This window comes from Erpetoichthys calabaricus, chromosome 5 (genome assembly GCF_900747795.2).
Source record: "Erpetoichthys calabaricus chromosome 5, fErpCal1.3, whole genome shotgun sequence".
NCBI lineage: Eukaryota > Metazoa > Chordata > Cladistia > Polypteriformes > Polypteridae > Erpetoichthys > Erpetoichthys calabaricus.
This window is the reverse complement of record NC_041398.2, coordinates 51,806,333-51,823,443: the sequence shown is the minus strand read 5'-3', so window position 1 is coordinate 51,823,443 and position 17,111 is coordinate 51,806,333.

Here is a 17,111-nt window from a genome sequence, read left to right as displayed (position 1 = left end):
TGAAAGATGAATATTACATTCTAGTTAAAACAAATGGCCAAAACACTACAGCAGTTTTAGTTCATAGCAGGAGCTTGATAAGGGCCATGCTGCTACAAACTATTGTAAGCAGGAAGATCTGAGAAGGTGTTTTTTTTTAAAACAATATATATGTATATTTAAATATTTGATATATATTTATTATAGGGAACTGGTCAGGAAAAAAAAGATTAGTTCATAGTATGGCGGATGGCTGGGGACCCTTCCCAGCTGGGATGCCTGGAAGGACCGGGAGAGAGACAATACCTCCCCGGGCCATGAGAGGGCAGCCGCCCTGGTTCACCTGGGGGCCATGGGAGCACAGCTTGGAAGCTCATCCTTGTTGAAGTCTGTGGCCACCACCAAGGGGCGCCTAGAAAATGGTTACAGAGCCTTGGATTGCAGTACTTCCGCCACAACAGGAAGTGCTGCCGGAACAGGAACTAAGTACGCCCAGAGTACTTCTGGGTGCAAGGGCAGCACTTCCAGGGCATTATAAGAGGGATCGCCTCACTGCAGTGGACGAGCTGGATTTGGGAGGAGGTGGACAGAGTTGCGTGGAGAGGAGTGAGGGCAAAAGAAAGAGAAGGAGTGTAATAAACATGTATTTTTGAACATCTGGTGTCTGTCTGTCTGTGTCTGAGGCTGAACCTCCACAATAGGTATATGAAATACATCATTTATATATATTGGTTCAGATACATTAGTTGAGATATGTAAATTAATTGATATACATTGGTTTGGATACATACATTGGTTTAAATAGATTGATTGAGGCATATTCTACATATTGGTTTAAATGTATTTGTTTGGACATATACTGTAGGTCAGTTCAGATATATGCATAAGTATGCATTTACAGGTGTTACTGTATATGCGCAGTAATGACAGTGATATTCATGGACTGATGAAATGAAACAGAGACATGCTGTGCCAGTCTGTAAATCCAAACAGATGTATATACAGTATCTCTGTTGATTTATATAACAAAATGGATGTATATGAAATTTATCAACTGATGTATTTAAACAAATATATATGTATATATCCAAATCAATGTACATCAACCAATTTATAAAGAAAGTAAAATCCCTCCTTCCACTCTGGGCTTGACTATACAGGTCTAAAATGCTGTCTCCTTCATTAAAATGGGTGCCCACCTTCCCAGGTCTCAAGTCTCACAAACCATGTCCTTTCTCCCCTTCTTTCTCGATCTTTCTCTCTTTTCCACACATACTTACATTCTCTGTTTCTCCACCCTAAAACCTCCACTTGATTTCTGATTCATTAACTGTTCTGCCATTAACTTTCAATCTCCTCTTTGGATTTTCCAGCCAGATTAAGGTATCACATGCATGTACAAGGGTGACCCATCTATGGCTCAAGGGATATCTGGTCTCCCTGCACCCTTCAGCCCTAAGCTATTATAAAGGAATTTGGTCTTCAGTGAAGGTTATTAACTGCTCAGATTTTTATCCATCAATAGTGTCCTCACCTGTTACTCAGAACCATACTCAGACTTAGGCACAAACACCTCCCATTACCATGTGAATTTAAAGTATCAAAAATATAAAATGTACCATTTTGAGAAGTGACAGTAGACCAGAGTACCCACAGAAACCTTTGCAGGTGCATGATATTTTAATTATTTAAATATTTTATAAATTTAGATTTATGTTTAATTTCCAGTCTTTAGTTTAAGCTCAAAGTCTGCAGCACCCAAGCTGGACAATAAAACATTCTATATCCATGTATTTGTTTGTACATCTGGAATAAACCATTTTCTGTTTTTTCATAAAAATAATGTTATAACTTACACAGTATGCAATGAACACCATAATTTTGCAGTTATTAATTGTCTCCACTCAATGACTTTCTTGAAAACAATGAAGAAACCTTTGTCAACAAGTTTTTTTAAACACACCCCAAAGATTTGCTTACATTTAGTTGATATGGCGTTTGTTGTTGGGTTTAAGAGGCTCAGAGTTAACATGTTTAATAAAATCTCTGCTTTGACATTTAAAAGTTTGGATTAATCTATCAAGTGAAAGTGTTGTCTATTTAGCAACTTGTGTCTGAATTCAAAGAGACTGAACATGACTTAGTGATGCATGTCTCATTCTTACACAGTAGCAGGCCTTACACTAATTGCTCATTTGATGGCGGGAATATGATGATTCCTATCTTGGCAAATTTGAGTGTTTATCAAATGATTAATTGATTCCTAAAACCTATGAAATTAGAATGCACATTTTGGCTAAAACAGATCCATAAAAATTATAATATGTATAATTGGCAAGTTGTGAATCCATTGGCCTGCTTAGAATAAAACAGCTGATAATTAAGCTGTAACCATCTTTATACATATTATTGCATTTTAATTAAAGTAGGCACAGAAATATTGCATTTCAGCTCTTTCAAATAAACAAATACAGAGAAAGAATAAAAATTCAGAATATCTTAGTGTACTCATGGCTGTTAACACAGCAACAGTCATGCTTCAATTGTTACGTGTGACACCTGAAGAGCTGTACTTTCTGCAACAACGTCAATTTACAACACAAAGCGTAATTTACAATATAATACCACTGATTTTGCTAAACTGTATCAATGTCTGTTTAATCTACTTGTGTATAAACTACATTATCGTAAAAAGCTGAGAAAATTTAGAACAATAGCTTAATATATTTCATAAGATGAAAGCATTGTTGTGATATGGCCCACCTTAACATTGAAGTCTGTGCCACTGTATTCTCTTCTCAGGCTGGAAGAGCATGAAACTCCCACAGAATCTGTTTAAGAAGGTCTTGTTATGATGCCAATACTTTAACAAAAATAAAAATAAAAACTTAAATTTTAATAACAAGGCAGGGGTCAGGGAAACCAGAATGGGCAACACACAGCCAATTATCAAAACCCAAAAAGCACACCACAATCATAGTCAAAATGTACATAGTAAAACGTCCTAAAACTTACTGGTCATTCTGAGCTCAGCAAACGTTACTAATTTTGAAAAAGAATCTAGTACATGTTAACCAAATACAGCATGTTACCATCTTAAAAATGTGATAATGAAAAATGGCATTGAGGACTTATGAACATCAAAATGATAAAAATAAACCATTCTAATATTATTTGGAAAAAATCCAAAAATGGCACATGTAGTAAATCAGTAATGCAGATGGGTATGGTCATGCCCTTTGAAACACTCAAGTCAAGTTCCAGAATAGATGTAAAAAATGGTCACCTCAGAAGGACTGGATCAATTCACTGAAAGAAATAATAGCTGCTTTTGAGTTTTTGGCTACTATTCATCTGCTCCAGTGTCTTACTAATAATATGGATTGGATGAATAGAAAATACCTTAAACCACATAAGGAAAAAACACAAATGGTAATCACTGGCAGCAAAAAGTGAATATCTTACAAATAAATTAGTGTTACAAGAAATGAGAAATGTGACCATCATTATCGAGTCAGGGCTAATTATTAAATCAGATTTTAAACATATTACTAAGATTGAATTCTTTAGTTTACGAATTAGAAGCAAGAATTAGATCTACCATACCATTGCAAGGTGCCGAAAAGTTAATGCAAGCTTTTGTTTTTGACATCTAGAGGATTGTAATACACTACCATCAAAATCACCTAAGAAAGACAGAACTTGTCTGCAGTTTATTCAAGAGGAAGAAGTAAGAAACATAACTAAAAATGGAAATCAGAACATATTACACCAGTTTTAGCATCATTACATTGACTGTTCGTGCCCTTTAGGATTGTTTCTGAAATACTTCTACATAGAGGAACTGGTGAGACAGCCTCTTGGTTTAATGCAACACAAATCTAGAATACTTTACATTTCAGATACACTAGGCTAATATGGTTGAACACTTCAGAAAAATCCTCCTCATTAATTTGTCTTGTAATCATTTCTTTTTCCCCTCACAGTATGATAAGTGGTGATTGGCTCTGATTGCAATTACAATGTAATTAATGTTGTTCAATACATGCATGACATTTTTGATTACTTAAATATTTATGAAGTTAGATTTATTTTTTATTTATTAAAAAATTAAAATTTTATTTATTAGTCTATTCACACTGTTCCATTCCACTCAGACTAGTGTGGTTCTGAGAGGTCACCTGTTGCTTTGCTGCGCACGAGTCCTAAATTGGGATCCTGAGGCGGTTTGTTGTGTGGTGGGTGCATCAACTTGCTGTATCATTGCATGCTCCTAACCTCTCTCTCCCTCTCTCCCTCTCTCTCTTTTTTTAATAGGCTAGTCACCAAACAGTACTTCTGAGTTTTTTCTTTTTTTGGTACTTGGGGCTATGCACCACTGTCATGTTACCAAAGCACATTGCAGCCACTTGTGATGCTGAGAAGAATGAAGAAAGCCACACTAGACTGTATTCAAACTGTTGACACATTTATATATATTAGAATGCACAGAAGGGATGGGTGGACTTTTGGCTTTAGAAACCCTGTCAAATAAAAAGGCCAGCCAGGTAAAGCTGGTAAAGCAAAACCTAGACAATAGATACCCAAAATCTTAAAAAAAACAAAGTTAACATATGAGCTTCTAATGGTTAAAGTAGAAGTCCACATGACCATCCATTATCCAACCCGCTATATCCTAACTACAGGGTCACAGGGTTATGCGGGAGCCAATCCCAGCCAACACAGGGCACAAGGCAGGAAACAAACCCCAGGTAAGGTGCCAGCCCACCGCAGGGCACACACATACACCCACACACTAGGGATAATTTAGATTCGCCAATGCACCTAACCTGCATGTCTTTGGACTGTGGGAGGAAACCGGAGCACCTGGAGGAAACCCACACAGACACGGGGAGAACATGCAAACTCCACCGAGGGAGGACCCGGGAAGCAAATCCAGGTCTCCTTACTGCGAGGCAGCAGCGCTCCCCACTGCACCACTGTGCCACCCCCACATAACCATCATCATCAAATTCTTCCATGTGAACCCTGAATACAATGAGGACTGATTGATGTCATTTATGTTAGGTAGAATGCCTAGAGGGGTCTGGGCGGTCTCGTGGCCTGGGACCCCTACAGATTTTTCTTTTCTCCAGCCGTCTTGAGTTTTTTTTTTTTTCTGTCCTCCATGGCCATCGGACCTTACTTTTAGATAGATAGATAGATAGATAGATAGATAGATAGATAGATAGATAGATAGATAGATAGATAGATAGATAGATAGATACTTTATTAATCCCAAGGGGAAATTCACATTTATTCTATGTTAATTATTGTTCCCTAATTTTAGTTATTTTGTCTTTTTTTTTTCTTTCTTCATCATGTAAAGCACTTTGAGCTACATTGTTTGTATGAAAATGTGCTATAGAAATAAATGTTGTTGTTGTTGTTGTAGATAATCTAATCTGAAGGCTAACAGAATGTTAGGTTATATATCACGATGTGTGGAGTACAAGTCCAAAGAGGTTCTGCTCAACCATTACAATGCACTGGTGAGGCCTCACCTGGAGCACTGTGTGCAGTTTTGGTCTTCAGACTACAAAAAGGACATAGCAGCACTAGAAAAAGTCCAAAGAAGAGTGACTAGGCTGATTCCAGGGCTACGGGAGATGAATTACCATGAAAGATTAAAAGAGTTGAGCCTTTTCAGTTTAAGCAAAAGGAGATTAAGAAGTGACATGATTGAAGTGTTTAAAATTATTAAGGGATTTGGTACAGTGGATCGAAACTGTTACTTTAAAATGAGATCATCAAGAACATGAGGATGCAGTTGGAAACTTGTTAAGTGTAAATTTCACAAAAACATTATGCAGTTTTTCTTTACCCACATAATCATAGAAACATTGGCTACTAAGTATACAGTAGAACTTTAGGGACTTTCAAATCTAGACTTGATGTTATTTTAGAAGAATTAACTGTTAGACAGAATTGCCTGTTTTCATCTAGATTGTTCTAATGTTCTAATGAAATTTACACTAGTAGGGTTTCCAAGAATTCAGCAACTATTCATATAGGTAAAAATGTACATGGATACCAAACCACAATGACAAATTGCAATATGTTCTCAGCTTGAAAACTGAACCTTGAAGACAATAACCTTACTACCTGACAGAGTTTCTGACCATCTCGGGAAAATTGAAGGAGGAAGAAAAATATAGAAGCCGCATTTACTTTAAAAGTACAAATGGTTAACTAACAAGCCCAAAACAAAATATTTAAGCATTTGAAGACTGTCATGGTTGGAAAAAGAGCTCACAAACAAGTTGAATGTAGAACCTAAATACCTCCCTACCACATGAAAACTTTCTCCTTACTTACCTCAATTATAACCCACAACCTGCTAGGGTCAGCATGAAACTATTAAAGCAAGAATATTATTACATCAAGAGATTTTATGGACAAACCAGACATTTTAGCATAAAAGAAGAAAAATGAAAGGTGATAGTTATTTAATAGTAAATTATCCAGCCACAAAAGAAGCATGCAATAGTTATGCTGATTCCCAGCATCAAGACATGTCTGCCCCCTGAACTGGTCAATGAACAACACCTGCACAACAGGATCAAAGGAACTACATGAATTCTTAGTCTTATTCAGTGCTTTGTCAGAATTTTCCATTAAAGGTACAGAAACTTGTTGAATAAGTCTAGAGGGAATTTAAAGTTGTATATTATGTCCTTACTCTGTAATCTGCTCTGCCTAACATGGCCATTAAGTATTTTGACCCTGCCACATGTTTGCTGGTATCTTATAATCAAAAGAGTAAAGCACTGCTCGAAGTAGAATCTGCTGTAAAAGTGTTTCCTAACAAAACTTCTGGCAACACACAAGAAAATATAAATTTATGAATAATTTAATTTATAAAATCACTTTGTATTTGGTCTTATGACAAACAAAACTAATGTGCTAATTCAGCAAGCTATCTTTTTATTATAGTATAAATCCTGGAAAAGCAATTGCCAAGAAGCAATCTGAATTGAAGAATGTTATGAGTGAATTATTTGTTTTTGCCAAGTTTCATTTTTGCTTTGAATTAAAATGAATATTTTGTGCTATAATAAATATTCTGTTGCTATTTTATTATAGGTGTGGCCTGATTTTTATCTCAGATTTCTGTAAGGATCTTAGACCTCTTGCTAGAAAATTTGAAATAAACAGAAATGGTGATCCATATTTACTTGTACCTGCAGCACTGATTTTTTATGAAATTAACATTTTTCTAATTGGGTGAATTCTCTTGCCCAAATTTACCACACCATTCAACAGGGGTGGATAGTAACTCATTCACATAATTTTATAGTGTCATGCAAGATCTTGAAATGTTGAGCAATAGTACCAACAGAGAACGTGATGATTAATTATTAAAACATCAAAGCCAGGATGATATATTTGTAATCTATATCAGTAGCCACTCCAGGGCATAATAAATAGGTGGGCCTAAACTTGTCACAAGTGGGCCTAATGTTATTTTCATTATAGCTAAATACACAGTACATTCATTAAAAAAACCTATCATTGTAAGAAGTCCATCCATACAGATGTAAATAGGGTCATCAGTTTTTTCCTTTGCTCGTGTAGATAGATAGATAGATAGATAGATAGATAGATAGATAGATAGATAGATAGATAGATAGATAGATAGATAGATAGATAGATAGATAGATAGATAGATAGATAGATAGATACTTTATTAATCCCAAGGGGAAATTCACAAGTGTACTATAAATGCATTTTTGTTAATACTATAAGTACAAAATTTGAAAGACTGAGAAAGAAAATAATTGGTCTGACAATGTTGGGACCTCTGCTAACATTTAGAGCAAGTCTGCATAACCAGAGGGAGAAGTTCCAATTTTGCAGGTGGTCATATATGTGAATCTTTGAACTAAGATGTATCATAAGCGAAGCTCTCAGACCTGAAATATTTATTTAAACAATAAGTACTGCAGAGGTGTGACCAGAACATCATGTGTGTGTGGGCATTTGGCTTGTCTGGGGGGGCAAAAAATATCCATCCATCCATCCCCATTTTTGTAGGGGGGTCAAATAATAATAACAACATAGTTTTATATAACATATAAAAGCAAAAATTGTGGCATAAATCATGTTTATGATTTATTACTTATTATTATTTTTTGTGAATGTAGAGAAAAGCCAAGCAAAATGACACCTTTTATTGGCTAACTAAAAAGATTACAATATGCAAGCTTTCGAGGCAACTCAGGCCCCTTCTTCAGGCAAGATGTAATACAGAAACTGTATTTTTGTGAACAAATATAGAACTACATCTACAAGGTAAATATCAATAAAGTCAAATGTATACAGCATATGAGAGCAAGAACAGAAACGTGGCTTATTGTAGTCATGGGAGGCTATAGGACATCAGTTTCCAGTGTTTAACCTGGATATTATCTACAGGACCAGTCTGCGGTTACTCTTGGCAAATTCTGAAATAAATTCATTCATGTCTAGATTTTCTGTGATGTTTTTCTCATGTGCCAGAATAACTAAATTTCTCTTCCTTGAATGCAGCATTGTTCGGCGGAGTGAAGTGAGAATGCGGTTCAAAGTAGAGAAAGAGCTTTCGCATGCAGCTGAAGACACACCAATGATAAGTGCTGTGATGCAGCCATGGCTCTGACGTGCGGGATATCTAGACGCGTGTTGGTGGAAGCCGCCACCGTCTTTTTCTAGAGCTTTTTCCAATTAGTGTAGCCGTGTTTGGTGAATACGTCCTCGCGGTCCGAATTAGAAACACTAAATTTGTGGCAGGCAAAGCAAAAGCTGCCATCACGGACAACAGAATATTCAAGCCATGGTCGAGACTGATACCAGCTTGCACTAAAACATCTGAGTGTCTTTCCAAATGCACGCTTGGGATAATTAATTACAATGGGCTGGGATGGGCTATCCATATTTAAGTCAGGCAGACTGGACTGTATATTTTGTTGAAGGCAGAGGTTTGGAGTACCCGACACGGGCGCAGAGCTGGAGGATTGTGTAGGCTTATCTACATCTTTTAGAGTTTCAGTTCCCGACGTGGGTGCGCTGTGCTCCGTGTTGGTAGCAGTGGTGCTGGGTTCAACCATGGAGCCAGCAGCTTGCGGAGGGACAGAGGTTGAAGATGTCTGCTTTTTAATAAACCATCTCTGCATAACCTTTGGTGTTACCAACCAGAAAGTAAAAGAAGAATGAAACGTATACGCTGTTTTAATTAAAGAATGCGGTCAACAGGTTCAAAATGTGCTGCAAAATGTGCGGCGAAGTGAACTGTGAGCAGCGCGGTGCCTGTCTAGTGGAGGAGACACTGACGGATACGCCCCAAATTCAAACGGGCCGATTGGAAAGCAACTCAGTTTTGAAAATCAAATGTTATTTTTCTCCAGAGTTTTCATTGGACAGACAGAGCATTTCACAGGGGAGGCACGGCTTGTCTCTGGGGGGGTAGTGCCCACCCCAGCCCCCCCATGGTCACGCCTCTGAAGTACTGTATGCATGCTTAAAAATACTTATATGATAAACTTAAAGTGTTTGGCTAATTGAAACTTAAACTAGGATGGGAAATAAGAAGATTTAATTTAAAAAGTTAATCATAATAGGAAATGTACTGTTTATGTATTTCCAACCTATACACTGCACATACACTATTGTGTAAACATTCTTTTTTTGTTAGTTACATTTTAACTATACTACAGAGGTTATCCACTAGGTAGACAAATGGTTAACTTATTATATTTTGTAATACTATAATTTAATTTTTGCTGTTGTTTATTTGATTGTTCTTCTAAAAATAACATAAAATGTTTTGATATGAATTTGGCCAAGATTCTTGCATTTTTCTGGTCTCTGAGGTTCTACTGTGTAAAGGTTAACCTGGGGGTCATTAAAGGGTTAAGCATGGTTAAGGAGCTGAACTTAAAGATGACAAAGGCTTCAGGTCCCCAACAGTAACCAAAGTTGTTTAGAACCCCCATCACCAGCTAGGCTTAGATCACTGGAACTGCAGAGTGAATCTTAAGGGCCCTAAGTTCACCATTGCCTCCAGATCTTTCACCACTAAGAAAGAGAGATAGATGACCTAAGAATCTCCCCAGGCCCAGCTGTAGGTATCACATGATAGACAGACATCATTCGGAAGTCAGTTTTACAGAGAATACAGACAATGAGAACTATGAGTTATTTTCTCAATTGTTATTGAAAAGTCCACATTTTTTCTCTAACCTGAATTAAGGTTAAATGTTTAGGTTTTGTTCCACTGCCTCAGTAGTTCACCTGTATGGGTCAGAATGGGTTTTTGTGTATTTTCTGCCTGATTATTGTTTTTTTGTTATTTGTATGTATTTTTCGTTATGTTTGTTTATGAGTTAACATTTTTGTTCTGTTTCTTCTTTGTGTTTTGTGGGTGGAACCCCAAGAGGTGCGGCCACCCTGAAAACGCTGCTGCCGGGACTTCCCACTATCTACTTATTGAACCATCTCAGTAGTGGATCATTGTAGATTTTACTGTGAGTGTTGCTCTAGTTTTCTGGTCTTTTCTATATTTTTGCTTTTTCTTTGGAATTGTGGTATCTGGATTGTGTAATTGGGTGTTGTTTGCTCTTGGTTATTTTGGGCAAATCACATTTTGCTCTTTTGCGCATTTTGATATATTTTAATACTTTGTTAATAAATGAACATTTATAAAGATTTGTCATTGCCCATTTGTTTCAAGCCAGAGGTTTCCTGTCAACCTCTCCCTTGTAGATTACTGGAGGGGTTTAAAATCCAGCTCCCCATTTGTTGGCCTCCTTAGGTTGAAGTCGGCTTTTAGTAGTTGGGAACTGGCTTAGTTGGAATGAGCAGGCCAGCGAGGGTACTAGTTTGCTTTGTGGCTTATCTTGAATGCCTCCCACACCATCTTCATCATATTTCTGTCCCCCAGTCACAACAACCTTGCTTTGTTTTATATTTACATCCACCCTCCCATTCTCTTAACTGCTTATCTAGTCAGATTCTGTAAGTAATGACTTTTCTGATATTTGAATTATCTTTATCTCTACCAACTTATTTTCTGCTGCTATATACCGTATTTGTACAATTCTTGTAAAGTAGTTTACTTTGATGTCCTATTAAAGGGAAAATGTAAATGAGAACAATGAGCTTCAAATCAAAGGATTGCTGGTTGAGTTCCTTAAACTCATTATGTGAACCGAGCAAATCACTAAAATCAACTGTGCTCCACATGCAAGAAAAGATTTATTTGAACAATTGTAAAGTTTCTATGTTAAAGACATCAACTATTTAATAATAAATAAACATGACTGGCATATTTTTAAAAATGGTTAAAAGAGACAGAGGTAATCCTAAGTAACAAGATCAAAAGTGACTACAACACTGCAATTTTCAACTTTTACAATCGTAAGTTCTAAAACATTTTTTTAGTAGTGCTTTTGCAAAATGGCAATGATTTGTTCTTTTCCAGTGAAAATAATGTGCTGTTAGCACAGTAAACCTCTTAATGTACATCATGCTTAGAAGATTAATTTAACTATAAACTTAAACGTTTGAAGGGTTTAAAATCAAATAAACCATGCACTTTTATTACAATGCATGGTGTATAAAGTTATAAGAAAGAAACCATAAAAAAAAAACCAATAGTATAAAAAATAAACAAAGAGAACAAATAATAAAACAAAGTTTGATTGATAATATTTAAACACTGCCAGTCATATACCACTGCACACCCTTACCTGTGCCACTACATGCATGAAGTCCAGCAGTGTTATACACATACCTAAAACACTCCATTAGGTTATGTTTTCATTCAAATAGTACATAAATGATTCGCAGTTTTCCATGATTAACAGTATGTCTATTGTATCATTTTGCAATTACAGAATAAGCATGTGGCATAATGCAAGTTTAAAACATTTAAAAGGGGGCCACAAGCTAATAAAAGTTAATATTTTGATTATAACTGACCATGACAACCATACTCTCCTTCTCTTCTAAACTCACCATCAGCAAATGACAGCATTCCACTGACATGTTTCACATACCCTCAGCTCAGAGCTCTCTCACGGTGCATTGAACTGCAAAACATGCTGGAAGATGAATGAGAGTAAAAAGAAATTGTGATCTATGAGATGAGAAGAAGCAAATGCCATAATGCTGATCAAATAAACTCACATGCAGAAATTCAGGTCACACACTTTTGGAGAGACTGTAGGAAGCCCTGGATGTCTCCTGCAGTCTGAATGGTAACCTTTACAAAACAACTTGTTTAGTAGCAGGACTACTGTACAAAGAAATGGATCACTTGTTAGGAAAAAAAAAACACATTAAGAACTCTTCTTTGTTCAGTGAAAAAGCATCCACTGTGAAGTTCCCCAGTATTGTCAGGTCTCTTATACTATAACAGAGATTGAGAAAAAATGTAGCCACTTGTACTCATGGCCTCATTCTTACTGTCACCATCCAAACCTCAATGGCATATAAGGATCGACGGGTAAATTGACCTCCCACTTCATCAGCTTGTATGGATCACATTTTCAATGAACCAATTTGGTCAAAGATCGCCTTAATCCTCTATGTTGGAAAAAAAAACCAAAAAAACGCAAAGTTACTTAAATGTTTCCACTCTGGACAACTCGTTTCCTATGGAAAGAAAGCCACCCAAATCAGAGAGAGGGAATCATATTTAGAGGTGACAATTTCTCACCCCAGCTGCTTCACGCTCAGGTGTGAACAGCTTCAGTGAACATCAGAGATCACAATTATAGGTTTTAGGCGCATATGAGTGTGTTTTCACTCTGTTATTGTGTTTTTTGAAAACTTGCCACATCACATGATGATGACCCCACTGTCATTCGTGTGTATCATGCTGACTTACAAGGGAAAATAAAAAACAAACATTTAGCGTTAGGAGGGAAAAGGTACAATGAAAAACTTAGCATCTTCAAAGTAGAATTAAAAAAGAAAATTTAAAGCTCAATAAGGAAAACCAAATATGCTTGGTGAGAAGTTTCAAGGGCAAATCAAATAGAAGACAAACAAAATAACATTTTTATAAAGGAGAAGAAAATAAAAGCTGAATTTGTTTTTTCTGTTTTTTTTTTTTGGCATCCTTTGGTTTATGAGATTTGGTGCTCCCTTTGGTTTTAACTCTTTGGTTTGCAGAGCCTTTCTGGCATTTTATCCTGCAAAAGACATATACTTTGAATTTTGTATTATCTAGTTACTTAACTTCTAAAGTGAGCCTCTTTTGAGTTAAGCCTGTGAAGGTCCTAGTCTGATTTTGTGGGACTTTTTGGAGCACCTCATACCCATTTCGTTATGATTGTGATTCCAGTACAAAACACCACCTCTTCCAGTCCTCCAGCTATCTAAAACTGAACCCTCCAGAAAGCTGCCATCACTGCAAGGCCAGCTCAAGAGCAAGATATACTAGTGGTGTCCCAACCTGAGCTTCAAAACTTGTCTTTGATGACAGTGCCACAATATAAAAATGCACATACACTACTTTTAAAAGAATAATAATAATTCTTTTATGTTTATGTAGTGGTTTTCTCACTACTCAAAGTGTTTTCCATGCAGGGAGGACCCAGGAAGCAAACCCACAATCTCCTTACGGCAAAGCATCAGCGCCACCACTGCACCACCTGTGTGGATACTTTTAAAAGTTGTATGCCTTCTTATTGATTTCCTCTATTCTTTTATTATATTCCTTGTATTGTTTAAAGTTTTACACTAAATATTTTCAGGTCTTTATTCAAAATGTAATAGTAGATAAAGAGCATTGGACAGTTTTTTAAAGCTTTTTAAGTGTATTCCATTTAAATAATGAACACTGTTATCGAACACCAAGCGGCATTATTTAAAAATGTATTTGCCACTATATACATTATAACTGGTAGTTTCACATCTTTTTGCAAGGACTGGAACCAAACACTTTCAATAATTCAATTTCATTCTTTTCAAATTCTTTTATACATAGTTGAGAAAATCAGGAAGGATTCAAATACTTTGTTTATGGCAGAGTATGCCATAATGACATTTATTTTTTTGTGATCAGATTTGTTTTTATGAGGCAATAACAAAATAAAAATAAACATTAAACCGATAATAATTTCTAGGAAGATAAGCAACTAATTTACCATTTATAATTTCATTTTGTTATCAATCCAAAAGCATTCTTGCTCTGTGTAGAAAACATCCCCACCTATCACTTGTACACTACACTGGTTCTGGTTTACGCAGCTTAATTATATTAAACTAATAATTAGAACATGGCTTATCAGTGCGCCTATTCTATATTCTTGTCTAGTTGATGCTTATATGTGAACAATTATGGCTGTTTCTCTATATATGAATAAATCTATGCAAAATCTATCTAAATTTTTCTCTATACATCATTTTCATTTTCTGTTTAAATAGGTTAACATACTCCGATATGTTGGAGGGTGGCAAATTGAAGCACCGCCCTGCTCCAAGCAGCACGAACTCTAGCTACCCCACTTGTGATCAATTATTTAGTGTTTTATATTTTAATTAATTTAAACCAAAAAAGAGTTATTGTCTGTTGTTCGGTGTCAAGAAAGCCAGTTGAAATTAATTGTGATTCAATGTTGTTTAACAATAAAGTTTGAAAACTTCCAAGGGGATCAATATTTTGTATAGGCACTGTAATCGTTTAGTCATTGCCCTGTTACCATAATATAGGAACAGATGGATAGGATGCTTCATTTTTAATACATTCTGGTAAAAATGCAAATATTGTACCTATAGTTTAATTATGAAAGCTGTTTGGGAAACAATTAAAATAAGGCTATCAACTTTCAACCATGGGAAACAAATTGAAGATGGTTTAGAAATAAAATATGAAAGATTCTAATGTACAATATGTAATTCAATATATCAAAACTTTCAGCCATAATGAGAATGCATTTGCTGCATTATATTGAGGTGGATCCTATTGAGAAAAAAAGAAAAAAAAACTTCTAAATAAAGTTAGCTGAACATATTATTCATACTCTAGAGGTGATTCAGTGTATAACTTCTTGATAAATTAAACCTCTAATTGCTTTGTATGCAAAAGCTGAAGGATTTCAGCTTTTTCAGTCCTACCTTTTTGGTGCTTGATTCAGTAAGCTTCTGAGATAGCATTAGTAGCTATATTTACTGTATTTTGACCTTTAATAAACATGCTCCATTTATTTACCTCCTAGCCTTACTTGTTAAAGGATGCCAAGTCGCTATATTGTATAACTGACCATTATTCCACAGGAAAACTGACCTCCATTTCATTCAGGTGCCCTATCACAATTTCAAAAGGCTCGACATTAAAACATTGTACCTTTCATCAAGTTTTTTTTTTTTTAAAAAAGGCATCTCATTGCTCTCATCTCACTTTTTATTCAATACCTTTCATTCTGAGATGTCTAATTAAATGAATGAAAGGTATGCATAATTTTGTGATTTTAACTTTACAGAGCCTGTAAATTTGATATCAGAAATGGCTTAAGCCACACTCTGTGATTTTGCTGACAGCTGTTTATTGCTTTGTAGAAATCCCTGAGTGCACTCAGGTTTAATATAGCCTTCAGTGATTAAATGAATAAAGTCAGACCAATCCTTATGATTTGCTTTCATAATATCCTATGGATTCTCCAGTCATAGTTAATCTAATTATTTATTCATCTTCCACAAAAAGGATTAATATTAACATTGCAGATGATAGCGGGAATACTTCAGATGCCTGCAGACCTTCTTTTGAAATTAATTAACAAAATGTCCCCTTTTGTAAAAGTATCTTTCAGAAACAAATAAAAAAAATATCCAAAGCTAATAACATGTCAACATTTAATCAGGCAGTTATACCTAGCCTAGAGAAAACTAAGCATTTTACTAAGTATAAAGCCCATTATGTTTATTATTTCCCTTTTCCCACCTCACTTCATTTAGTATTGTGATGGCTGATGTGGTGAACGTGGGGTATGTAGTCTGGGTGGAGTGATGGAGGACACAAACAGAGCAAAACTATTCTAACTCACATTGTTTGTGCGCCCTGTTCTTGTTCACAATTGGCATAGTTGGTAGGATCCGAAGCCATTTGATTAATGGGATCTAACAAATTCTGTGGTGGTTTTGAAAGTATGGCCACATACTGTATTTATGTTTTTTTTGTGTGTGTATGTATGTATGTGTTTTGCTGTTCGGTGGTTGCCACCATTGACAGGTGAAAACACAGTAAGCACAGGGAAGAAATAAAAGAACAGACCCTTTTCTTGCAAGAGCATGTTGTGTATACTCAGAAATTGCTTTAGCTGACCTGCTTAAAATCCTTAACTTCCTGGAGGTGGTGTCAATGGTTTGGTAGCACTAAACACTGAGGGACGATTTCTCCCATAAGATTACCGAGGTCTTTACAAGAGCTTCGGACATGAAGAATGCTTGTCAGCTTTCTAATATATGTTTAAGTGAATGGTGAAACAAGGGAATCCTTCCACACAGAGATACAGAACACAATCAATGCATTCCCGTGTTGTTTGTAACTTGTGTGATAGTCCTAGAGGTTAAATAACAATTTACAAAGTATCTGCTTAACCATTAAAGACTACAGAAATGGTCAGTCAAAATGTTTTGCCAATGAAAGGAGCAACATGTGATGTGCATAGTGGATACTGGAGTGACAGCAAGCATACAAAGAACATTGACCAAGATGTTGTCACAGATAAGGTATGTTTTGATTAGGAAAAGAATTTTGTTATTGAGGGTAGCAATTGACTGCTTTCCATGTGTTTTGCTTCTCTTCCAAGCAGCTTATATAGGTAACGATATAAGAAACATCACCAGGATGCACTGGGACGCATCATCAGTGATGTATCCTGAGGTCATCGGGCGTTTCGGGTCTCGCAACATCATACACCCTCGCTCAGGCGACCCAGCCGGGTTTGATCAATCCCCAACTTGCGTCCCAGTAGCGATTCATCGATCAGCCTTCTTTACCCAAAGCCACCTTGAGGCTTTCTCTTCAACTTCACTTGCAGATTTAATGGCCCTCTTTTTGGCTGCTCCTGTTATGCCCAGCAGAGTGAGCGTCCTGCAAATCCTCT